Below are 18,027 nucleotides of genomic sequence, written 5' to 3' on the forward strand. Positions count from 1 at the left end.
ACACAGAACCTGACACAGACCCTGCTTTGTATACACAGAACCTGACACAGACCCTGCTTTGTATACACAGAACCTGACACAGACCCTGCTTTGTATACACAGAACCTGACACAGACCCTGCTTTGTATACACAGAACCTGACACAGACCCTGCTTTGTATACACAGAACCTTACACAGACCCTGCTTTGTATACACAGAACCTGACACAGACCCTGCTTTGTATAGACAGAACCTGACACAGACCCTGCTTTGTATAGACAGAACCTGACACAGACCCTGCTTTGTATACACAGAACCTGACACAGACCCTGCTTTGTATACACAGAACCTGACACAGACCCTGCTTTGTATACACAGAACCTGACACAGACCCTGCTTTGTATACAAAGAACCTGACACAGACCCTGCTTTGTATAGACAGAACCTGACACAGACCTTGCTTTGTATAGACAGAACCTGACACAGACCTTGCTTTGTATAGACAGAACCTGACACAGACCCTGCTTTGTATACACAGAACCTGACACAGACCCTGCTTTGTATAGACGGAACCTGACACAGACCCTGCTTTGTATAGACGGAACCTGACACAGACCCTGCTTTGTATAGACGGAACCTGACACAGACCCTGCTTTGTATACATAGAACCTGACACAGACCCTGCTTTGTATAGACAGAACCTGACACAGACCCTGCTTTGTATAGACAGAACCTGACACAGACCCTGCTTTGTATAGACAGAACCTGACACAGACCCTGCTTTGTATACACAGAACCTGACACAGACCCTGCTTTGTATACACAGAACCTGACACAGACCCTGCTTTGTATACACAGAACCTGACACAGACCCTGCTTTGTATACACAGAACCTGACACAGACCCTGCTTTGTATACACAGAACCTGACACAGACCCTGCTTTGTATACACAGAACCTGACACAGACCCTGCTTTGTATACACAGAACCTGACACAGACCCTGCTTTGTATACACAGAACCTGACACAGACCTTGCTTTGTATACACAGAATCTGATCCAGAACTACAGAACATGATCCAGAACTACAGAGCCTGCTTTATATACACAGAACCTGGTCCAGACTTCCATAGCTTGCTTTGTATATACAGAACCTGATTCAGAACTGCAGAGCCTGTTGTATATACACCGAACCTGACCCAGAACTACAGGGCCATAAAAAACAGAACTTGACCCAGAAATGTCAACCTGGACCCAAGACTCAGAACCTGATTCTGAAAATCATTAAACTTAAACTGAGACTTTGTGTAGATCCTCAGAACCTGAACTAGGAACTCCTACATGATCCATACAGGTGGAACATGATCCAGAATCTCAGGCTTTTCTCAGACACTGAGCACTTATTTCAGAAACTCCAACCTGGTCCAGAAAAGCAGAATTTGATCCACACACTCATAACTTTATCCAAAAATATAGACTAGTCCTTACATTTAAAATATTTTCCAGACACCCAGAACCTGATCCAGAAATGCATATCTGGATAAGATACTCAGGTCCTTATCCAAAGACTTAATCCATAGCTTCTGCACCAGAAATTCACCCATCATTCCTTCAGAATATGATCTAGAAAATTGAACCTGGTCTAGATCCTCAGAAACATATCCAGAATCTCAACCATCAGTCCTTGATTCAGAAACTAATACCTAGACTAGACAATCAGAACCTGATAGAACACAGTACGTGAATTCAGTGCTAGAAACCATCATCCTTGTATAAGAATCTGATATGAGATCTCAGAACCAGGAACCCAGTTCTTCATACTAGAACACATAAGTGTATGGAGAAACTTTGAATCCGTAAATAGAAGCTTGCTGCAGAGAGAGAACCGGTAAGCTGAAGAGTAAAAATGAATGCCAAACCTCTGGAGCAGTGACTAGTGTGCTCCATCAAACATCTCAACCCGTACCTAGATCAGTGTTAAAGTAAGTCATCCGATTCCACAGTACATGTTGCCTAAACCTCAGGGCATCTCACTAATTCCACACGGGGATCAGTTTTACCACTAATTTCCTCCTGCTGATTGACCGCAATTGAAAATACTGCCCTGTAGTAAGTAAAGTGTTGCTGTATAATTCCTGATTGACTTTATAAAGCGGTTTGCCATCTGCAGCTTTTGACTTGTGCCGACTGTAGGGCAGCACATTTTGTATGTTGTTAGTTGGTGTAAGGGAGACATGGGGTCTGCAGCATCACAAGGGTGGAGTATTCCAATAATGGGACAATATTTGTATGCAGTTATATGTTGTGGCTAGTGTACACTTTAGCCTTACATTGTTGCAGTGCATTGTGTATATATTTAGTGAAAATACTTAAACAAAAACACTTCTTAAATAAAGTAAAGGTATCAGTGTAACGGATCGACGGGCACCCCGACTGGGTACCTCCGTTGAAGGATGCTCCTAGCGCTTCCTGAGGACTCCAAGCACTGCAACAAACACCACAACCACCGAACCAGAGAAGCATATGAATGCTTTAACCCCTTAAGGACACATGACATGTGTGACATGTCATGATTCCCTTTTATTCCAGAAGTTTGGTCCTTAAGGGGTTAAACAGCTGAACAGGAAAAGCATACAATCAGCTTACACTCCTGGCAATCAAGCAGAACTGACTGTACTGGCACATACAGCCTCTTTTATTCACAATCTACACATAGTACTGCCCACAGGGTTTTACAGAACAACCAATAACACCCGTACATTACAGAAAACACTCCCAGCAATTATACACAAAATCCTGCCCTCTGCCTGTGATATAATTATGGTACACAATGGGTTAACATAATTATCACAATCAGGAAAAATACAGTTTTTACACATGTACTAGAACTTTAAAATTATACGTCCAAACTTCATAAAAAAATAAAATGACATATATTCAGAATCAGCACACTTTAAACATAAACACTCTCAAAAATCAGACAAATCCATCCAGTAGATCAAAAGTTAGCTGGGAGTCCTGTATGACCGACCGCAAGCACATTTTCCTGCCTAAAACAGTTCCATAGATTTCGGCTGTGCGGTTGGTCTATTTTACACAGAAAAATGACTAAATCCCATTCGAATGCACGAACGGGGCCGTTCGTGCATTTAGCTTAGTATAGCAGTGAGTTCAAACTGCCGAACGGGACTTAGTCTCTGCAGCTGAAAACGGAGTGTAGGAGAAGGTAAGGGTCAGCGGTGTTCGTTGAAATGTGTAGCCGATTTCAGTTCCATGGATTTGGCTACACATACCGCTGACCTCGTTTGAATGAACAAAGATGGCCGCCGCCACGTGTTCGTTTGTCGAATGGCGGCCACTTCGACTACTTCGGCTGCATCCGAAGTGCCAATTTAAAGCTGCAGAACTGCTCCAATATAATTTAAAGGGGCAGCAAGAGTCTTTTAAAATCCAATCTGCTAAAATAGTCTTTAACAGGCACTATCTTCCAGGGGCCATAGTCTTAATTGTTCCCAAAAGTCACAGTATGTCCCCAGATGGTTCTTAAAGGGTCAAATCTCCCAGGGGCCATAGTCAGCAGGCGGGCAAACAGGCTTCTCCAATGCCCAGTGGCGAGGTTGGTTTTGCCACAATCAGGTCCTTGCCCCCTCACTCACCTACTTCGCGCTCCCACGCCGTGTCTCTCACTCACTCCACGAGGACCAGGCAGCGCAGTTGGTTCAATCACCCATGCCGACCGCTCATGTTCGTGCGAACAGCACCTCTATTCGTATGAACGCAACTTATCAGATACAGAAAGAAGAACTCCATGCGTATGAACGACACCTCTGTTCATGTGAACGCTACTCACCTATTATGCAGAACGTACGGACACTGGCTCCTGAACACAGCAAGACTAGAAGTTTGTTTGTTAGAACGCTGTTGCTTCCACGTGCGACCACACAGAAGGAAGAACTTCAGGAGAATCAAAGGGCGTGCGTGTGCGCCGACACAGAGCCTTTTAAAGGTACGGAAGGTGAAGACCACGGTGGAACCTCAATTAACAAGACCACCCACTTTCCTTATTTAAGTCGCACACACCCTTCGCTTAGTTGTACTGTGTTCCTTATTGTGTAAAGACCTTCGGAGACTATCCTGATACTGTAGAGAATAAACAAAAAAAGAAAAAAAATTACTGCTAGGTATCTTGCAGAAAAAACGGAGCCAGGTCAGCAACCCCTTATTTTACACTTTACTGCTTGACAGCAACCTTTAATTTATTATCAATACGCTGCTATGATCTAGGCAGCTTTTATGATATTTATTATTATTATTGCCATTTATATAGTGCCAACAGATTCCGTAGCGCTTTACAATATTATGAGAGGGGATTTAACTATAAATAGGACAATTACAAAAACCTTACAGGAACAATAGGTTGAAGAGGACCCTGCTCAATCGAGCTTACATTCTATAGGAGGTGGGGTGTAAAACACATTAGGACAGGAATTTGCAATCAAATAAGGTGGGCTGCCCTTTAGGAGAGGGCAAGAGACAGGTATGTGAGGTAGGGGTTAGTCTTGGAGGCCATAAGCTTTCCTAAAGAGATGGGTTTTAAGGCACTTCTTAAAAGATGCAAGACTAGGGGAGAGTCTGATGGCGGTAGGCAGGCTATTCCATAGGAAGGGATGCCGCCCGAGAGAAGTCCTGCAAGCGTGAGTTGGCCGTACGAGTGCGGACAACGGACAGGAGGTGGTCACGGGCAGAGCGGAGAGACCGAGAAGGGACATACCTATGGATCTGTGAGGAGATATAAGAGGGGCTAGAGTTGTTCAGTGCTTTATAGGTGTGAGTTAGTACCTTGAATTGACTCCTATAGCATACAGGAAGCCAATGTAAGGACTGGCAGAGGGGTGAGGTGTGAGAGAAACGACTAGAGAGGACAATCAGTCTGGCAGCAGCGTTCATTACGGACTGTAGGGGTGCAGTACGGCTATTGGGAAGACCAATCAGGAGAGGGTTACAATAATCCATGCGGGAAATTACTAGAGCATGGACAAGCTCCTTGGTAGTATCTGGTGCAAGAAAGGGGCAGATGCGGGCTATGTTTTTAAGATGGAATCTACAGGATTTGGCAACGTGCTGGATGTGAGACTCAAAGGTGAGACCAGAGTCAAGTATGACGCCAAGACAGTGCGCTTGCAAGGATGGACTGATGTTGGTACCACAAACTTGAAGGGAGAGCGAAAGAGGAGGATCAGTATTAGGAGGAGGAAAGACAAGGAGCTCAGTTTTTGAGAGATTGAGTTTCAGAGAGCGGGAGGACATCCAGTCAGAGATGGAAGAAAAGCAAGCAGTGACACGTTGCAGGACGGCAGGGGAGAGGTCTGGGGAGGAGAGATATAGCTGGGTGTCATCAGCGTACAGGTGGTAGTGGAATCCAAAAGAGGTAATAAGTTTGCCAAGAGAGGCAGTATAAAGAGAAAATAGGAGACCAAGGACGGAGCCTTGGGGGACTCCAACCGAGACAGGGCGAGGGGAGGAGGTATCATTAGAAAAGGATACACTGAATGAGGGTTGGGAGAGATAAGAGGACAACCACGAGAGGACAGAGTCACAGAGACCAAGCGATTGAAGAGTTTGAAGAAGGAGAGCATGATCAACGGTGTCAAAGGCTGCTGAGTGGTCAAGAAGAATTAGTATGGAGTAGTGGCCTTTGGATTTAGCTGTGATTAGGTCGTTAGTAACTTTGATAAGGGCAGTCTCTGTAGAGTGGAGAGGGCGGAAGCCAGATTGAAGGGGGTCAAGGAGAGAGTTGGAATTGAGGAAATGAGACACACGGGTAAAGACAAGTCTTTCCAGAAGCTTTGAGGAAAAAGGGAGCTGGGATATGGGACGGTAGTTAGAGAGGGTGGATGGGTCGAGGGATGGTTTTTTTTTAGTATAGGTACTACAGTGGCATGTTTAATGTCAGCAGGGACAATGCCAGAAGAGAGATAGCAGTTGAAGATGTGTGTTAGAGAAGGCACTAGACAAGTGGAGAGAGATCTGATAAGGTGAGATGGAACAGGATCGAGCGGGCAAGTGGTGGGGCGAGAGGAGCAAAGAAGAGCAGCCACCTCTTGGTCAGTAGCTGGGGAGAATGTCTGAAGGGTAGGGAAGGCATGATCTATGTGTGATTGAGAAACAGAAACAGAATTCTTTCCTTAGCTGTTCAATCTTGTCAGTGAAGTAACATGCAAAGTTATCAGCAGTAAGGTTAGTTTTGGGGGTGGCCACAGCAGGGTGAAGAAGAGAATTAAAGGTGTCAAAGAGACGCCTGGGGTTGCGGGAACATGAACTAATGAGAGAGGAAAAATAGGACTGTTTGGCAAGGGCAAGGGCTGCACTGTATGAACACAATATGAATCTATAATGGAGAAAGTCTGATTGGGTACGAGACTTCCTCCAGGAGCGTTCAGTACAACGGGAGCATCTTTGCAGGTAGCGCGTTGATTTAGTATGCCATGGTTGGGGGCGGGTCCTCCTTGAGGTGCTTGTTTGGAGCGGTGCTGCAGTGTTCAAGGCAGATGTAAGAGTAGAGTTATATATGGAGATGGCCAGTGTGGCGAAACAGACCTCGCCACGTGTCCTTGGAGGGGGCTGCTTGCCCGCCTCTTGCCTTTGGACTATGGACCCGACTGTATGTGAATGTGTTAACCCAGATAGCTATGCCATGGAGCCCATTCGTGTAGTTAAAGACTTTGGCTCCATGGCAATTGAACTGTGTGAATAGGATCTGCGCGCTATTCGGTAGTTTTGTGTGCTCAAATCCCAGCTATTTGGGGATATGTGAAATGTCTGTGTGTTATGTGTAAAAGGTGACTTGATGTATTTTAAAGTGTTTTACTGTCTTTGTGTCCCCATGTGCTCAATGGAGTCTGTCTCTGTCCTGGGAGGTAATTGGATTACTTCATTGTCTCCAGGATAGAGGGCCCTGTAAAACCTGCTTGAACCAGATTGCCGTGCTGCCAGTCAGGCCCCAAAAGATACTTTTGATAACTTTTGAACCCCTGGTCTGATTCGTGCCATTTTTTAAATATGTTGTTCCCCTGAATGGATTGATTGTTAATATGTAATTTTTATGAAGATTGGATGTATGGTTTTAAAGTTACAGGGTATGGGTAAAAACTGTATTTTTACTGTCTGTGATAATTATGTTAATCCCTTGTGTAGCATAATTACCGTATATACTCGAGTATAAGCCGACCCGAATATAAGCCGAGGCCCCTAATTTTACCCCAAAAAACTTGGAAAACGTATTGACTCGAGTATAAGACTAGGGTGGGAAATGCAGCAGCTACTGGTACATTTCTAAATAAAATTAGATCCTAAAAAAATTATATTAACTGAATATTTATTTACAGTGTGTGTGTATATAATTAATGCAGTGTGTGCGTATGAATGCAGTGTGTGCGTATGAATGCAGTGTGTGTGTATGAGTGCAGTGTGTATGAGTGCAGTGTGTATGAGTGCAGTGTGTGTGTATGAGTGCAGTGTGTGTAGTGTGTATGCAGTGTGTGTGTGTGTATATGAGTGCAGTGTGTGTGTATGAGTGCAGTGTGTGTGTATGAGTGCAGTGTGTGTATAATGAATGCAGTGTGTGTGTGTGTGTGTGTGTATATATGAGTGCAGTGTGTGTGTATGAGTGCAGTGCAGTGTGTGTATGAGTGCAGTGTGTATGGAGTGTGTGTATAATGAATGCAGTGCAGTGTGTATGAATGCAGTGTGTTTATAATGAATGCAATGCAGTGTGTGTATGTGCAGTGTGTGTGTGTGAGTGCAGAGCATTGGTGGGGTGGGCATTTTATTAATTATTATTTAGTTATTATTTTAATATTTTTTTTAATGTTATTTTTTTTTAGGTAACTATTTTTTTATTTTATTATTATTTGTATTATTATTTTTGTTATTTTAATTTTTTTTTCTTATTATTATTTGTTTTCTTATTAATATTTTTATTTTTTTCGTCCCCCCTCCCTGCTTGTTAGCTGGCCAGGGAGGGGGGCTCTCACTCCCTGGTGGTCCAGTGGATGGGCTGTAGGAGGGGGCTGTCAGGAAGCTGTAACTTACCTTCACCGCAGCTCCTGTCAGCTCCCTTCTCTCTCCTCCGGTGCGTGCAGCTCCCAGGTCAGCTCCCTCTGCCCGTGGCAACGTTCTGACCCCGCAGCTCTCGCGAGAGTTGCAGAGGAAGCTGACCTGGGAGCTGCACGCACCGGAGGAGAGAGAAGGGAGCTGACAGGAGCTGCGGTGAAGGTAAGTTACAGCTTCCTGACAGCCCCCGGTCCATGTCTGTATTATGGCAATGTAAATTGGCATAATACAGACAACTGACTCGAGTATAAGACGAGTGGGGGTTTTTCAGCACAAAAAATGTGCTGAAAAACTCGTCTTATACTCGAGTATATACGGTATATCACAGACAAAGGGGAGGATTTTGTGTGTAATTACTGGGAGTGGTTTTAATGATGTACGTGTATGATTGGTTGTTTTGTCCCGCCCTGTGGGTGGTCCTGTATTTACAAAATGGTAATAAAAACCAGGCTGGGTCTTCCAGCACCTCAGATTCTGCTTGACCCTCAAAACGAAGTGTCGTCTCGTTATTGGGGGAATTGGATTGTATGCTGACTGCCAGGAGTGTGAGCGGATTGTATGCTTTTCCTGTTCAGCTATTCCAGGGTTCGTGTGTTTCCAGTTCGGGAGTTGGAAGATTCGTACAGTTTGCAGTTCGGTAGATTGGTGCTTGCAGTAGCTGCTGGTCTATGGAAAAGGGGATTATCGCCTAAACGTTTTTTATCCTCTTGTAAGTGAAATGGTCCGTTACAGCCAGTGAAGGACAGGAGAGGGAAGGGATGGACAGCAGTTGTGAATCAATGTCAGCTGACAACTGTTGGAGATCAAGAGAATTAAGGTCCCTCCTGAGTTGAGGGGGGTTAGGCTGAGGTTGGATGATGGGGTACGCGAGAGCAAATGATAAGAGGTGGTGATCAGAGAGTGGATATGGAGTGTTGCAGATATTAGTTACTGTACATGCATAAGTGAAGATTAGGTCAAGGGTATTGCCAGTGTAACGGATCACCTGGCACCCCGACTGAGTACCTCCGTTAATGGATGCTCCTAGTGCTTCCTGAGGGCTCCAAGCACTCTGGCAGACACCATAATCACCGAATCCAAGAAACCTTTAAATTCTCCCAAGCGTATGAATGCTGTAGACCATTGAATAGGAACCATACGAATAGGCTTGTACCCCTAGCAGTCAACTGGAACAGCATACAATAAATCCTTCCCCCAATAATGAGACGACACATCACTTTGAGGTTAAAACAGGAACTCTGGACTGGCTCATCCAGCCTGGCTTTTATTTCCAACTCACACATACAGGCCACACCCAGGGGGAGGCATAAAAGAACCAATGACATAGATGTTACCTCCCACACATCCCCTCCCCTTAGTGTGACACTTAATCCCATTATGTGTACAGTTCAAAATATACTTTTACACAACTTTCATAACTTTAAAACCATACATCACATTCACATAAAAATACATATCCACAATCAATCCATTCAGGGGAACAACATATTAAAAAATGGCATGAATCCAACCAGGGGTTAAAAAGTTACTAAAAGTATCTTTTGTTCCTTCTGGCTCAAACAGTAAAAGTAAAACATCCCCACAATGCATCCTGGCTTCCTCCCTTCTGCCCTGGAGATAATTGGAGAGGAAATCTAATTATCCAGGACTAGAGGCAGACTCCATTAACCACATGGTTGCAAAACAACATAAAACACTTTAAAATACATAAAGTCACATTTACACATAACACACAGACATTTCACCTATCCCCAGATAGCTGGGATCTGCACGCACAAAACTACCGAATAGCGCGCAGATCCTACTCACACAGTACAATTGCCATGGAGCTAAAGTCTTTCCCATAGTCTTTCATTATATGAATAGGCTCCATGGTATGGCTATCTGGGGTATCACATTCCCATAAAGTCTGGTCCATAGTCCAAAGGCAAGAGGCGGGCAATCAGCCCCCTCCAAGGACACGTGGCGAGGTCGGTTTCGCCACAGCCAGCTACATGGGTGGGAGAATTTGCCCACTGCGATAGCCCGAGGGAGGAAGTAATTGAAAGTAGTTTAGAGGCTGGAGAGGTCAAATGTGGGTTTATAGGAATATTGAAGTCCCCGAGAATTAGGGATGGAATGTTAGAAGAGAGGAAATAGGGTAGCCAGGCAGCAAAGTGGTCAAGGAAGAGAAGAGGGGAACCAGGGGGACGGTAAATAACAGCAATGTTAGCAGAGAAGGGTTTGAAAAGGCGAATTGAGTGTATTTCAAAATGACGGGAAAGAGAGGGAAGGGGGGGTGGGAAGAGGTTTAAAAGAGCAGTGAGGGGAGAGGAGAAACCCAACACCACCACCTTTACATTCATTCAGAGTTTCTTGGGTTGTGGGTAAGTTGGAGACCACCGAAGGACAAAGATGCAGGGGTGGCAGTGTCAGAGGGGGAGAGCCAGGTTTCTGTTAAGGCTAGTAAATCTATTGACTGAGAGATGAAGAAGTCATAGACAGCAGTGGATTTAGTTATATTGCAAACAGAGCGTGCGTTCCAGAGGGCAGTATTGAAGGAGGCTTTAGAGGAACATGAGATGGGTATGAGATTAGTGTGGATCTTTGGGTTAGTATGTGCTGTGTTTGTTGAGAGGGGACCGGGGTTTGGAGAGACATCACCAGCTGCTAGGAGCAGAAGGATAGAAAGGAAGTGAAGGTGGGAGTAGGATTTGAAAGTTTTGTAGGAGGGTATGTATGTAGAGGATTTGGGAGGAGTTGGTGGAGATAGGCTGGAAAGGTATGTGTAGAGTGCATGGAATGAATAGAGAGGAGAGGGGAGTAAGGAGGAAGTAATGATGATGGTGTTGCCAGGGACAGGAGAGTGAAAGGATATGGATATTTTAGTGATGAGAGAAGTTAGTGTTAAAGTGAAAAATAGAAGGGAGAACATTAGAGAAAATGTGTATTATATAGATATGTAGATCATATATACAAACACACAAATATCAATGAGTGTTTAAACTAATGTAAGGATGCAGTGTGTTAAATGAATTCAGGTGAGGAGAGGTTTAGTGACTTGATTGGTGTGTTAAGGATGATACCGGAGAAACTGACGGAAGCCAAGCACAGAGAGATGGACACAGGTTTCTTCAGGAAGGAAGAGATTCTTTATTGGATCACCGATCGGGACTCAGAGGGACTAGCGTCACCAAAATACAGCAAAGTCTGAGTACTGAATACATAGAGTACATTCCTTATATAGCACTGTAGCTCCTCCCACAATTAACTACACCCACACATACCCTTAACCTATTTAATGAATAGAGTCTAAACTCATCCATCCGGTCTAACCACGTGGCTCATCTGATACAAAGGAGAGGGACGCGTAATTCCAGTTCTTACATTCCTGCACCTGGTCAGTACAGTGATAACAGTATCTTAGCTACGTGTAATTAACTAACTGATACTACAAACACATATACATACATATGCCTTGTGGCAATCTTAGCCTGCTAAACTTGTATTTTACTGGAATTACATCACATTCCCCCCTTTGATGCCTCTGATATTTCACAATTACTTGAGGCATCACTTAACCTTGGTTTGCATATACCTCAGGTTACCATGAACCAGACCAGACTTATCTTATGATGTGAATCTTCAACATTCATCTTCTTGCATTGGTTCTCCCTGATCTAGAGCCTTATACTTATATATCGCCATTATCTGTGCAGCAGCCTTCCTCTCTGCTATACTTCCTATCAGGCTTTGCACAGACCTAACTACTAAGGGTATAAGACACGGTAGGAGTAGACACAACAGTAAAATCAGTAGGACTCCACCTACCACTGCCTTAAGCCCTCCAAACCACTCATACCAGCTACCAAACCAACTACTTGGATTGTACCCTTTCCATACCTGAGTAGGCACATGCACTAGTTTAACCATATGGCTAGTAAGCTCAGCTATTGCTTGCCCTTCGTCATCTATTTGAAGACAGCAATTGCTCAGGTTAAACTTCCCACATACACCTCCCTCTACTGCCAAAAGGTAATCCAAGGCTAATCTATTTTGGTACACTGCTGTCCTCATCCTGGTATTATGCTTCGCTAGAAGATTGAGTGCTTGTGAGGTCTCATTAGTAATAATCTCAACCACCGCCTGTAATCTTATAATACGGTTGAGCATATAAATTGGGGTTCTATAACCAAAGGTACCATCTTCTGCCCACGTGGCTGGCCCATAATAATCTATGATACGCTGGGGAGGCCATTCATTATCTTCCCAGGTGCCTATCTCTATGGGTCCCCTTTTCTTCCTATGATTCACATCATACACTTTAACACCTAAAGTCTCACCTGTTTCAATCGGTAACAAGAAGAAGGATGGTTTGAGCATACCCAACACACATGCCCCTTCCCAGTCCTGTGGCAACTCCGAATAGGCTTTCTTACCACAGATCCAGTACAAATTTGCTGGGGCTCTCCAGGTAGATGTGATGGATAAATCAAACCACACATCCTTTAAACTGGCATATCTAGCAAACGGGTTAGATGGTTCTGAGACATTTGAAGCCGACCACCAAGTTGTATTTTTAGTATCATCATCATAAGCTTTTTGCCCTAGACAAGTTAATTCTCCTACAGAAGTATTATACATTATTCCTTTCCTTGCTATGCAAACATAACCTATGATGGAGGTCTTTAATCTCCACTCAGATTTACCTCTAACACTCATATGATAATCGGCTTGTGTAGATATTAGTTGGTCAACTGCCTCAGAACCGGACATTACCTCCTTTGCTTCCCAAGGCCATTGGTCTCCCATGTTAGTACCTCCACACACATAGCAGTTGGTAACATTAAGACTACCGGCAATACTTTCAGCTAGGTCAATGAACAGGTTTTTAGCGTTATGGGGGATCTTATTATCTATACTCATCTCTTCATAAAAGGAATGGTATACTTGATGAGTCTGGGAGGATACCGTATCAGTCTCTATTCCTATAAACAATAATGTCCCAGGATCTAAACCCGTCCCGTATATCTGAAACCCAAATAAATTTCCATACTTATCTAGGAACTTGTCGGGGTTATTAATAAGTATATGGACTGGGTTGCATTCCATAGACTTACAATAAGGGCTAGTCGGCAACTTAGTCACTATCATGTCTTTATCTACTGTCTGTCCCCAAGTCGCCCACCCCACACAAGACCAATATGGACAAAAGTTATAGTCTTTATTTGGGCATCTAGGACTCACATATTTATTTTTACTACTGGGACAAATATATTTATCGTTAGACCCATACGTCCTCTCCCATCTAAGATCCCCACATACATTCCACGGCTTTCTACCACTCGATATCGCTTTACACGCATCAAATAGCAGAACACCCGAAGAATGTACGGATTCTAACACCGTCTTATTAATTAGGGTCCCCTGAGGATCTCCATTCCTGAGAGTCAACCAAATTGTACGAGGTTGATACTCTGGACTGAAGCACTTAGGTTCTCCTACTCCTAAATGGCACACACTATAGTCTATATTTAGGTATCTACATCTTGATACCTCTCCTTTACATTCGTATTGTGAATGCCAAATTAGGGTTTGGGAAATATGGTTACCTGTTCTCGTAGTCTTAATGCATACCTCACAGCTAGGAGTGTCGGTACCTCTACCTTCCTGAATATAAAAACACATGTAAATAAACACAATCAAAAGCACATCTTTCGCCGTCATCCTCAGTCTTCGTCCGTGCGATGGAACCTCAGCTTCCAGGATGTGAGGGCTGCAGGGAATGGAGTTCTGCTCGTCTTCACAGGTGTCCCTTCGAGACTTTCCTGGCTTATACACTATGTGTTGGTAAGCGGACAGGCTTTATTATGGCCTTCTCACTCACACCTGTAACAATAAAATTTGTAATCCACAATAATTCCTCGTTACTCCGACTGAGTAGTGCGTTTCAACCGGATCTTGCAGGGATTCTCTGGATCTACTGTAACTTGCCAAGAATCGACTGCTGCTGGTTTAACCCTGGAGTGATGTATCCACGGAGTTACTTCGGCTACTTTTATCGCTGTAGGGGTAGACAAAAGAACAACATAAGGACCTCTCCACTTGGGCCCTAACGGTACAGTATTCCACTCTTTAATCCACACTTGGTCTCCTGGATGGTAACTATGAACAGGGGGATAAATATTCACAGGTAATCTATCTTGTACCCATTTCTGTACCTCCTCCATAGTCTTACCCAACTCTACAACCTGCTGCCGAGTAATTCCTTCTCCCAACTGACTCAAGTCCCCCCTTAAGTTACCAAGTACGGGAGGTGGTCGCCCATACATGATTTCAAAAGGAGAGAGGCCCATCCTTCTGGTAGGGGTACTGCGGATTCGCAATAAAGCTATGGGTAAGAGAACGTTCCACTTAAGTTGGGTTTCCTGACACATTTTAGCCAACTGGTTCTTTATAGTTCTATTCATTCTCTCTACCTTACCAGAACTCTGGGGTCTATATGCAGTATGAAGCCTCCACTTTATACCAAGCATATGAGTCAGTTGTTGTAGGCACTGATGAACAAAAGCTGGACCATTGTCCGATCCTATAGAACAGGGTAGTCCATATCGGGGTATTATTTCTCGTAGCAGGAATCTCACAACTTCTCCTGCTTTCTCTGTACGAGTAGGACATGCTTCTACCCAGCCTGAATAGGTGCACACAATTACCAGCAGGTAACGATGTCCACCCGATTTAGGCATCACTGTAAAGTCTATTTGTAGATCGGACATGGGGAGTCCCCCCATAAACTGGACTCCTGGTGGCTTTACTGGTCCCTGTCTTGCATTATTCTTAGCACACGTTACACATCTGCGTACAATGGCCTGAGTCAAGTTGGACAATCTTGGTATGTAGAAATGTTTTCTAAGAGATTCTTCAGTACTGTCTCTCCCAGAATGTGTCCCGTTGTGATAGTTTTGGACAATTTCTACTGCTAGTGATGCTGGTATAACTATTCTTCCATCTTCTAGCTGATACCACTTGTTCTCCAGATACTTTCCCGGTTCAGTCTTTAACCACTCCTCTTCTTGAGCTGTATAAACTGGAGTCCATTGGGACAGTGGAGTTGGTATAAGAGCAGCTATATGCCCCACATACTCCTGTCTTCCTGATTCAGCAGCACGCTTAGCTGCACTATCTGCCATCCGATTTCCCTTGGTTACATCACCATCTCCTCTCAGATGCGCTCGACAATGTATGATACCGACTTCTTTCGGCTCCCACACTGCTTCCAATAGTTGTAGGATTTCAGCTGCGTACTTGATTTCTTTGCCTTCTGAATTCAGTAGTCCTCTTTCTTTATACAAAGCTCCGTGGGCATGAGTGGTTAAAAACGCATACTTAGAGTCCGTATAGATATTTACTCTTAAACCTTCAGCCAATTGTAACGCTCGTGTTAGTGCTATTAATTCTGCCTTTTGTGCTGATGTTCCTTTCGCCAGTGGCCGAGCTTCTATCACCTTGTCTATTGTTGTCACTGCATATCCTGCATAGCGGATCCCTTCTTTCACATAACTACTGCCGTCGGTGTAATATTGAACATCGGGGTTCTGGATGGGAAAATCACGAAGATCTGGTCTACTTGAAAATACTTCATCCATTACTTCCAAACAATCATGTTGACTTTCAGTAGGTTGCGGCAAAAGGGTAGCTGGATTTAAGGTGTTTACAGTCTCTAAATGCACTCTTGGGTTTTCACACAACATTGCTTGATACTTGGTCATACGGCTGTTACTAAACCAATGATTTCCTTTGTAATCCAACAACGTCTGTACTGCATGTGGGACTCGTACATAAAGTTCTTGACCCAGAGTGAGTTTATCGGCTTCAGCTACTAGCAGGGCGGCTGCAGCTACGGCTCTTAGACAAGGTGGAAGTCCGCTGGCCACTGCATCCAGTTGCTTAGACATGTAGGCAACAGGTCTTTGCCATGATCCCAAGTACTGTGTCAATACTCCCACAGCCATTCTTCTTTGCTCGTGTACATATAAGTAGAATGGTCGTGTGTGATCAGGTAGACCTAATGCTGGGGCACTCATCAAAGCCTTCTTCACATCTTCAAATGCCGTTTGCTGTTCTTGGGTCCATAAGAAGGGGTCGTGCTCTGTACCTTTGATAGCTGCGTACAGAGGTTTTGCTAGTATCGCATAGCTGGGAATCCATATCCTACAGAAGCCTGCTGCCCCCAAGAATTCTCGCACTTGTCTTCTATTCTTGGGTATTGGTATTTGGCAGACAGCTTCTTTTCTCTCTGGCCCCATAATCCTTTGACCTTCAGAGATATGGAATCCCAGATACTTGACAGTTGGCAAACACAACTGAGCCTTCTTCCTGGACACCTTGTATCCTGCCTTCCAGAGAATATGTAGTAGATCGTGCGTTGCTTGCTGACATTTTTCTTTTGTAACTGCTGCTATCAACAAGTCATCTACATATTGTAACAATACACATTCTCCTGGGATAGACTCGAAATCCAGTAGATCTTGACTTAGGGCTGAACCAAATAGGGTAGGTGAATTTTTAAACCCTTGGGGCAGTCTTGTCCAAGTCATTTGGCGTTTTGAGCCCGTTACAGCGTTCTCCCATTGGAAAGCGAAAATACATTGGCTTTCTGCGGCAATTCGGAGGCAAAAGAAGGCATCTTTGAGATCTAAGACTGTGAAGTAAGTAGCCCCGCCCGGAATTAAAGCAAGCAGGTTATATGGATTGGGTACAACTGGATGTATGCTAACAACCGCATCATTGACTGCTCTTAAGTCCTGTACAGGTCGATACTCATCTGTGCCGGGCTTTTGAACAGGCAGCAATGGGGTGTTCCAGGGGGAAGTACAGAATTTTAGGATACCATACCGTATGAACTTATCCAGATAGGATTGGATGTTCTTCTTAGCCTTCTGCGGAATGTGATATTGTCTTAGGCTCACTGGATAAACCCCATGTTTCAGTTCAATTTTTATTGGTGGAATATTGCGGGCCAGTCCTGGTGGGTTGTTCTCTGCCCAAACTCCTGGTATGTTAAACAATGTCTCATCACTCCTAGGGTTTTGGCTAGTCAACACTGTATAAAGTCGCCACTCTTCTTCCTTTGGTACGGATAAAGTCATAATACCTGAAGGTCCATTAAACTTTAAGGATGTTGTTCCATTTGGTAGGAACGTAATCTGCGCTTGTAATTTTGATAGCATATCACGTCCCAGCAATTGGACTGGACATTCAGGCATATAAAGGAATTGGTGTTTTACTACGTGGCCTCCCAATGTACAGAGTCGACTTTTAAGAACCGGTTTTTCAGCACTTCTTCCAGTTGCTCCTATCACAGTAATAGTCCTTCCAGATGGAGGAGCAACTAGATTAGTCACCACTGAATGTTCAGCACCAGTGTCGATCATGAACGCACTCCTTTTCCCCCCTATTGATACATCGACCATAGGCTCCGCTCGACCAAGGGGGATGGAGCCCGGTCGGTATCAATAGTCCTCCATGACCGTGTCAGCCAATCCTACGAAGTCCCTACCTTCTCTATCGCGGGACCTTTGCGCTGCTGGAATATACCTATCTTCCCTAACACTTCCTCTGTTCCCATTACTCCCTCTATACCCATTACTCCCTCCGGGGCCTCCTCTACCTCTCGCTCTGCCTCTAAAGTTTCCGTAGCCTGCCCTGGGTTGGTCTCTCTCGTACTGCTCTCTTTGCGGACATTCGTTCCTCCAATGCCCTTCTTCCTTGCAATACGCGCATTGATCCCTACTCAAAGGCTCCCTACTCCATCTATTATTGCCTCTATCTGGGCCCCGTTTATCTACGCCTGCGATCGCTACCGCTAGCATATCAGCCTTTTTACGCATCTTGCGCTCCTCCTCTTTCTTGCTTTCTGTTTCCCTATTCATATACACCTTATTAGCTACCTCCATT

The 18,027-nt window shown here is 44.3% G+C and overlaps 1 protein-coding gene across 1 annotated transcript in view; it reads left to right on the forward strand.

Annotated features, from left to right (window-relative positions):
* Window positions 1–1,008: 1,008 nt before the first annotated feature.
* CHPF2 (chondroitin polymerizing factor 2) overlaps window positions 1,009–18,027 on the forward strand; it is a 92,898-nt gene continuing 75,879 nt past the window's right edge. Inside the window, exon 1 of the mRNA XM_063453168.1 lies at window positions 1,009–1,961. The gene's annotated coding sequence lies outside the window, so the exon portion shown is untranslated. The remainder of the gene's footprint in view (window positions 1,962–18,027) is intronic.

The sequence above is a fragment of the Pelobates fuscus genome, chromosome 4 (assembly GCF_036172605.1).
Source record: "Pelobates fuscus isolate aPelFus1 chromosome 4, aPelFus1.pri, whole genome shotgun sequence".
NCBI lineage: Eukaryota > Metazoa > Chordata > Amphibia > Anura > Pelobatidae > Pelobates > Pelobates fuscus.